The sequence below is a fragment of the Petaurus breviceps genome, unplaced genomic scaffold, assembly GCF_028583685.1.
Source record: "Petaurus breviceps papuanus isolate PSGF00001 unplaced genomic scaffold, PetGlider_PUasm1.0 186, whole genome shotgun sequence".
Taxonomy (NCBI): domain Eukaryota; kingdom Metazoa; phylum Chordata; class Mammalia; order Diprotodontia; family Petauridae; genus Petaurus; species Petaurus breviceps.
The window spans coordinates 5170176-5178721 of record NW_027185798.1 but is presented as its reverse complement, the minus strand read 5'-3'; the positions used below and the strand labels follow the sequence as shown (position 1 = coordinate 5178721).

General features: G+C 40.1%; 2 long non-coding RNA genes across 7 annotated transcripts in view; one reads left to right on the top strand and one right to left on the bottom strand.

The window, feature by feature from the left end:
* LOC138162066 (uncharacterized) overlaps nucleotides 1-8546 on the top strand; it is a 127236-nt gene that overhangs the window by 41364 nt on the left and 77326 nt on the right. The gene's annotated exons all lie outside the window — the stretch shown is intronic.
* Nucleotides 1-8546, bottom strand: part of LOC138162344 (uncharacterized) — an 84747-nt gene that overhangs the window by 9068 nt on the left and 67133 nt on the right. For 2 of the 6 annotated variants that reach the window (XR_011168604.1, XR_011168603.1), the window contains exon 5: nucleotides 1-293. This exon is cut by the window's left edge. The exons of 2 other annotated variants lie outside the window; for them this stretch is intronic. This is a non-coding gene — a long non-coding RNA (uncharacterized lncRNA). The remainder of the gene's footprint in view (nucleotides 294-8546) is intronic. 2 more of the 6 variants (XR_011168607.1, XR_011168606.1) reach the window with 2 other exon arrangements.

Here is an 8546-nt window from a genome sequence, read left to right as displayed (position 1 = left end):
GTAGCATCTCTTGTAGATTTCACCTCTGCAGCATGTCTAGTAGATTTCACCATTGCAGCATCTCTCCAATACATACCCTACTGTCCTCTCATATTGCCACCACTCTAGTGTAGACCTTCATCTCACACCTTGATCGTTGCAATAACCCCTTGGTGAGTCAGCTTGCCTCAGGTTTCAAATGGTTCCATGATTTCTTCACCCCGGTTCACCATATAAGCTGAAACAAAGTTGTTAATCCCCATTTTCTAAAAGCCTGAGGTCTCCATTTGCAGACTTCTTAATGTTTTGTCCTCCTAGATAAAAGGATATATAGCTAAGATGGGTGTATTATTGTCACAGTCCCTATTGCTAAATGAGAAGTAATTTTCCACTATCAGATGGAAGACCACACCCCCGCCCATCCACGTACCAAGAGTAGTGGCCATAACCCTGAAAAATTAATACAATATCTTCTTTGATTCCAACTTCCAACATTTTCTTTCACACAATAATAAATATTCCTCTGCTGGAAGCCCTCAAGCTTAAGGGCAAAATTTGGACTGAAACTTGTAAACACCAGAACAACTCCAAAGAAATTGCTCAAATAGGATCATGTTTACACTTATTTTGCCAATAAAGATGGTGATATGTGTGGATTTTAGGATTATGTGTGAATTGCACCGTTGGAGATTTCCTAGCAGGGGTACCCTGAGAGAGTATTTTTAGAAAAAGGCTATGCCAGGCCATGATGTGGTGAAACTAATAATAATAACGATAACTAACATTTATATAATGCTTCAATGTCTAATTTTTATAAATACCATCTCATTTAATCCTCACAATATCCCTGTGAGGTAAGTGCTATTATTGACCTCAGTTTACAGATGAGAAAACTGAGGTAAACAGAGTTCCTACATCTAGTGTCTGAGGGAGGATTTGAACTTGGGTCTTCTGAATTCCAAGTCTAGGATTCGATCCACTGTGCCAAATACAGGTTAGGAGGCTGGGGTGCTAAGGCCTGAATCTATCGCCTGAATCTGGAGCTAATTCTAGGGCAGCAGAATTCAAAGAAATGGTGGAGAGTGTCTGATTTTAAATCATTCTACAAATTATAAAGTTGATCCACTGGAGTTGAAGCGACTTAAAATAAAAGACTACTTAGTCTTCTACAATGACTACAATTAATAACATGTTCTACCCTCGTCCCTTCCCTTCCATCTTCCTGGGCTTTGGGGGAGATGGAACATAGTAAACAACTCCAAAGCTTCTAGACCCCTTTTTCTGGGGTCTTCCCAACAAGGCATACTGTTTTTGGCCATGTTAATGTCCACAGTGTGGTCTGTTTCCAAGTCACATGCTGCTAGATGGGCTAGCATCTCCCATCCTCCCAGCAAGAGATGGGGTAATTTCTCTGACTGGAATCATAGAACCATAGAGTATGAATGCTGGAAGGACCCTTAGAGACCATCTAGTCACCGCCCCCTTTCCCCGTCTTACATAAGAGTCAGATTCTTCAAGGGATTCACTAGTAAGCTTTAATGCTGCAGATTAAAGCCCCATCCCTTGTTTGAACTGGGAATTTGCTTTTAATTATAAGAGATGCTGGAGGATTGACATGGGATCCGAGATCTAGAATTGGACAGGACCTCTGGGAACAACTAGTGCAAACCATCCTCCCCATTTTACAGATGATGTAACTGAGGTCTCTGACATCCCTTTCCATAGGCTGAAGATAGAGATTATCACCTTATTTGCCTCCCCATCCCCACACATAGTAACAAGAATGCTATAATCAACTTGCTAGTTTGTCTTTCTGAGTTTCTGTGGCCACACCCCACAAAAAGTCCCTACAAACCCCTGTATGACATTGATGAATGCCAGCTCTCTGAGTCTGTGTTTGCCAAGTGCCGATGTGAGTTGATGAAATGAGGAGTTTTCTTAGCATAGATGAAATCCCATTTCTGTTATTTTTGGTGGGTATCAGTCTGGTATGAAGTTCCTGTTTTTCTGTAATGCCAAGGATATAGGGAATAGAGCCATTTCTAGACATGCTGACAGGTATCTCTTTCTTGGAGGGACCATCTAGCAGTATGTGGCTTGGAATCAGACCACACTGTGGGCATTAATATGACCAAAGGCACTGCTCCAACATCAGGGGAACAATGCTTCCTTATGCTTTTGTGCAGAATGGTTGGAATTGACACGCTTCAAGAATAGAAATAGCCTTTAGACATTGGTGTGGTGATGGAGAGGTAAATGAGAGGAGGGAGAGCAAAATGAAAGAACATCTCATATGCTGCTATACGGTATTGGGTACCCAACCGCTATACCCGGACAAATTCTTGTCCTAAGGTGGAGGAGAGAAGAATCTCAAAGGTGAAACCAATCAGTATTCCCATAGTTCTATTCTAGAGATTAGAAACACCAAAACAAAAGTGAAACAGTTTCTACCTCTCAGGAATTTATAATCTGATAGAGACAATGTGTAAATTTGTTCGAGGTAAATTGCTGGAAATTACTAACAGCTGGGGGAGGGCAGGATATAGCACCTGGACTGAGCTTTGGAGTTAGAGAACTTTTATTAAGTGATTATGCTAAATGAGACACTGGTCTACATCCTGGGGCCACCACAAAGACGCCGCTGCTTCTGCCTCCAAGAAGGATGTTAGGGATTCCAAGAAATAGAAGGGAGGAGGGGGCAGAGTAGACACCTTTGTGGAAAGGTATGGAAGCAAGTAGAATGTCCTTTATAAAGAACAAGAACTGTATGTATAGCTCTGAGAATATAGGAAGGGGAAGAAAGTATGACTAAGCCTTGAATGATAGAGTGAAGCTGGGTCATGAAGGGCTTTAAATGCCAAACCAGAAGGTCACAAGGGGGCACTAGAGTTTACGGTGCAGGGGAGGGACAGGGGCAGACCAGTGCTTTCTAAACATTAATTTGGTACTTGTCTTCAGGAAAGACTGATAAGGAGAGAGACTTGAGAAAGGGAGAACAATTTGGAGGGTATTCTAATAGGCCAGGTGGTGAGGACCTAGACTAGGGTAGTAGCCATGTGAGTAGAAAGGAGACAGAGAGCAGTGAGTTTGAAAAGGTAGAATTGACAAGACTTGTTGACTAATTAGACATAAGGGTCTGAGAGAGAGAAGACAGGGTGACTCCAAGGTTGTGAGAGCCTGAGAGGAGAGAAAGGCTTGGTGAGAATGATCCTGAGGTCTCTTATGGACATGGAACACTGACAATGAGGAGAATGAGAAATCTTCCAGCCAACATATGGTAGCCCTCCTGAGAGACGCAGTGTGGTGCAGTGGATAGTAAGTCAACATGCATTTATTAAGTGCCTATATGTGCCAGACTGTGAAAAGTGTGGGAATTAAAATAAAGGGAGGAAAAGAGGGGGGGGGAGTCCCTGCTCTCAAAGAATTCACAGTCTAATGGAAGAGATAACATCACATGATGCTATACCGATAAGATATACCTGCAAGATAAATTGGGGGAGATCTCAAAAAGAGGGCATTAAGATTAAGAAGGTCTGGGAATATTCCAGGAATGCAAGGTTGGTTTAATATTAAGAAAACCATCAGTATAATTGATCATGTCAACAATAAAACTAGCAGAAACCACATGATTATCTCAATAGATGCAGAAAAGGCTTTTGATAAAATACAACATCCATTCCTATCAAAAACACTATAAAGGATAGGAATAAATGGAGTCTTCCTTAAAATAATAGGTAGCATCTATTTAAAGCCATCAGCAAGTATTATATGTAATGGGGAGAAGCTAGAAGCATTTCCCATAAGATCAGAGGTGAAACAAGGGCGTCCACTATCACTCTTCTTATTCAATCTGGTACTAGAAATGTTAGCAGTAGCAATTAGAGAAGAAAAAGAAATCCAAGGAATCAAATTAGACAAAGAAGAGACCAAGCTATCACTCTTTGCAGATGATATGATGATATACTTGGAGAAACCTAGAGAATCAAGTAAAAAACTACTTGAGACAATAAATAAATTTGGCAAAGTTGCAGGATATAAAATAAACCCACATAAATCCTTGGCATTCCTGTATATTTCTAATGAAATCCAACAGCAAGAGATAGAAAGAGAAATTCCATTTAAAATTACTGTAGACATTATAAAATATTTGGGAATCTACCTGCCAAAACAAACCTAGGATCTATATGAACACAACTATAGAACACTTTTCACACAAATAAAGTCAGATCTAACTAATTGAAAAAACATCAATTGCTCGTGGCTGGGTTGAGCTAATGTAATAAAAACGATAATTTTACCTAAATTAAATTACATATTTAGTTCCATACAAATCAATCTACCAAAAAACTACTTTATATAGCTAGAAAAAATAGTAACACAATTCATTTAGAAGAACAAAAAGGCCCAGAATATCAAGGGAATTAATGAAAAGAAATAGCTAGGTGGACTAGCTATGCCAGATTTTAATCTGTATTATAAAGCAGCAGTCATCAAAACTACTTGGTACTGTCTGAGGAATAGAGGAGTGGATCAATGGAATAGATTGGGTACACGAGACTCAGCAATCAATGACTATGGTAATCTACTACTTGACAAACCCAAAGACCCCAGTTTTTAGGATAAGAACTCACTATTTGACAAAAACTGCTGGGAAACTGGGATATAGTAGGGCAGAAACTGGGCACAGACCATTATCTAACACCATATACCAAAATCAAGTCTAAATGGGTGCATGATCCAGGTATAAAGGCTGATACTGTAAGCAATCTGGTAAAGCAAGGAATAGTTTACCTGTCAGATTTATGGAGAGGGGAAGACTTTATGATCAAGCAAAAATTAGAGAGCATTATAAAATGCAAAATGGATAATTTTGATTACATGAAATAGAAAAGCTTCTGTACAAACAAAGCCAATGTAACCAAGATTAAGAGGGAAGTGGGAACTTAAGAAAGGATTTTCATAACCTATGTCTTTGATAAAGGCCTTATTTCTAAAATATAAGGAATTGAGTCCAATGTATAAAAATACAAGTCATTCCCCAATTGATAAATGGTCAAAGGATATGAACAGACAATTTTCAGAGGAAGAAATTAAAGATATCTATAAGCATATGAAAAATGCTCTAAATCGCTATTGATTAGAGAAATGCAAATCAAAACAACCCTGAGGTATCACATTTCACTGATCAAATTGGCCAAGATGACAAAACAGGAAAATGATAAATGTTGAATGAGATGTGGAAAAATTGGAACATTGCTGGTGGAGTTGTGAACTGATCCAACCATTCTTGAGAACAATCTGGAACTATGCTCAAAGGGCTATAAATAATTTCAGATCCTTTGACCCAGCAATACTACTTCTAAGGTTGTATCCCAAAGAGATCATAGAAGCGGGAGGAAGACCCATATGTACAAAAATATTTATAGCAGCTCTTTTTGCAGTGGCAAAGAATTGGAAATCAAGGAGATGCCCATAAATTGGGGAAAGGCTAAACAAGTTGTGGTATATGAATTTAATGTAATACTATTGTGCTATAAGAAACAAGGAGCAGATGGACTTCATATTTACCTGGAGAGGCTTATACACACTGTATATACTGATGCTGTATGAGAAGAGCAGAACCAGGAGAAATTTGTACACAATATTTGTGTGATGACCAGCTTTGATAGAACAGAGTCTTCACAGAAATGCAGGGCTATAAGTCAACTCCAAAAGACTCATGATGGAGTGAGATGTCTACATCCAGAGAAAGAACTAGAAAGAACAGAGTTTGAATGCAGTTTGAAGCAAACTACCTGCTCTCTTTCTTTTTCTTATTTAGTTTTGTTTCCTCTTTGCTCATTCCATCCAATACAATCCTTCTTTATAACCTGACCTATGTCTAATGTGAAAGTATTTGCAGTTCCTATATGTGATTGTAAGGTTCCATTGGTGGGGGGGGGGAAGAGAGGGGGAGAAAATTTGAAACTCAAGGAATTGTGGAACTGAATTTTGTAAACTAAAAATAAACAAACAAATTAATAAAGACTGAAAAAAAGGAGGTATAGGGGAGGCTGCTTGCATGTGAGGCTTTAGCTGACACTTGAAAGAAGCCAGAGAGCCAAGAGGCAGAGATGAAAAGCAATGTTGGACCTAGAAGACTTTGGTTCAAATCTTACCTTAGATACTAGCAGCATGACCCTAAGCAAGTCACTGAACCTCTCTGATACTCAGTGTTCTCATCTACAAAATAAGGGAATTGAATTTGATGACCTAAAAGACCCTTTCCAGCTCCAAATCTGTGCCCTTATGATCTATGACCCTATGACACAGAGATTCAAGTAAGATACAAACATTTGAACTTCCTATTTGAAATGGGAACCCAAGGCACGTGAGGGGAAAGGTGAGTCCTGAGTCCTAGATTCTGCCATGACTGATTAAGTCCTCTTTAACAGCTAGAGGGACTCCCCTTGCCCCTTCTGCCCCTGAACTAGACTTGAGCTGCAAGCTGATGACCAGTCTGTGTACTTCTGAACATCAACTGCACCATCTGCTGCACCAACCCAAGTCCCTGATAACTGCAGCTACAGCTGCCCCTACCGGTTGCTTGTCTAAAGTGTGCAGGTCCCCTGGCCCGGCTCCTAGCAGCAGGGGAGGTGTGGGCTGAGCCCAGGTGGCCAAACAATGCCATATTGGGTAGTTATTGGCTTTGATTCATAGTCCTGCCTCTTTGATTGGGTGTTGATATGTCTGGAGAACAAAGGAAAATAAAGCTTTGTAGTGTGATGTTTGGGGAGATATGTCATTAGGAATACATTCCAGGATTCTGTCTCAACAGACTATCAGATTCACCTTGAAACAGGGGTACTTAAGTTGGGGGGCTGTGAATTAAAAAAAATATTTGATGATTGTATTTCAGTATAATTTGTTTCCTTTGTAATTCTATGAGTTTTATTTTATGCATTCAAAAACATAGTTCTGAGAAGTCCACAGGCTATGCCAGATTGCCAAAGGGGTCTCTGACATAAAAAAAGTTAAGAACCCCTGCTGAGAGTAAAGGAAGTGGATTATGTTGGGAATGCTGAGAGAGGACAACTATTTCTTCTTGATCTGAAACTGTTAGCACATTCTGGGTTTCCATGCTAAGTTGAAGTCGTATTTCTAATGTAATGACTTACAAATTTGAGAAACCTGAGATTACTGCATCAATTCAAAGGCCACCCCTTCCTCAAATGCTCTTCCCCAACCTTCCTTCCAACTCTGATCCTGATTATATTAACAGCAATGTGGCATAGTTGAGAAAATTCTGGACTTTGATTCAGGACAGATCTGAGTTCAAATGTTGCCTCAGTTAATATCTATCTGTGTGACTATGACTAGTCATTAACTTGTCTGAGCCTCAGTTTCCTTATCTGTTAAATAGGGATAATAACAAAACCTACTTCATAGGATGGTGGCGGAAATCAAGCAAAATACCATATCTAAAGTGCTTTGCTAACCTTAAAAGCTAATTTAATGAATGTTAGCTAACATAATTACTTTCATTACTCATTGTTATCATATCAGCACTACTGTTCCTGAAAAAGGACCTTTGTCAGTTACCCTTTGACTCCGTTTACCAACCATCACTTCCCAGACCAAAATGCTTCTTTACATACCTGTCTTCTTAACCCATGAGAATGCAAACCCTCTGAGGGCAGCATCAGACACAGTTTTTGTATCTGTATTTCCAATGCTTACTTCAGAATCTGACACACGGCTAACATTTATTAAGCCTGTATATTATGCATTCACTCCAGTCACGTGTTGCATCTGACCCAACAGTGATTTCTTTTTAATTTCAAACTACAACAGTGGTACAACTAGCAGATGTAAGATTTTTTAAAAAGGACAAGAAATAAGGAGTATTGGATATTAATATTAGTCTTGCTTTTACTCTTGAAGAAATTAATTCCCAAGGAAGTGAGGTGATTTGCCTGTGAAAACAGATCAGTGGCAGAATTGGGTCTAACCTTGAACTCTGTGCCCCCATTTGGGGTTTTCTTGGCAGAGATACTAGAACAGTTAGCTGTTTCTTTCTCCAGTTCATTTGACAGATGAGGAAACTGAGGCAAACAGGGCTAAGTCACTTGCCCAGGGCCACACAGCTGGTAAGTGTCTGAGGCCAGATTTGAACTCAGGAAGATGAGTCTTCCTGACTCTGGGCCAGGTGCTCTAAGCACTGTGGCTATTTAAGTGATGTGTGGCCAAGGTGGTGATGAAACTCTCGCCATCTCAGTTAGGATGTTCCTTTGGCAACAGTGGCTCGTCAGGAGTCACTGAACTTGGAGCTTTCCCACTTGGCTAGAATGTGCACACGGGTGGTCTGCTGATGTAGCCTGGCCTCTAAGAACAGAAGGTCTCTTCTCTTCTCCAGTGAGCATGAAGCCGGAGTCTCAGGACTTGACTCGGGAAATCCTCTGAGAAATTTCCACCCACAATGAGAAAATTGCCTTTAAGTGGCCCTAAGTCCTTTCAGATGGAGCTTCCCCCAGTCAGAGATTAGAGAGGCCTGGCTCTCAGGGGAGGGGGCTCCTCTGGAAGTACTT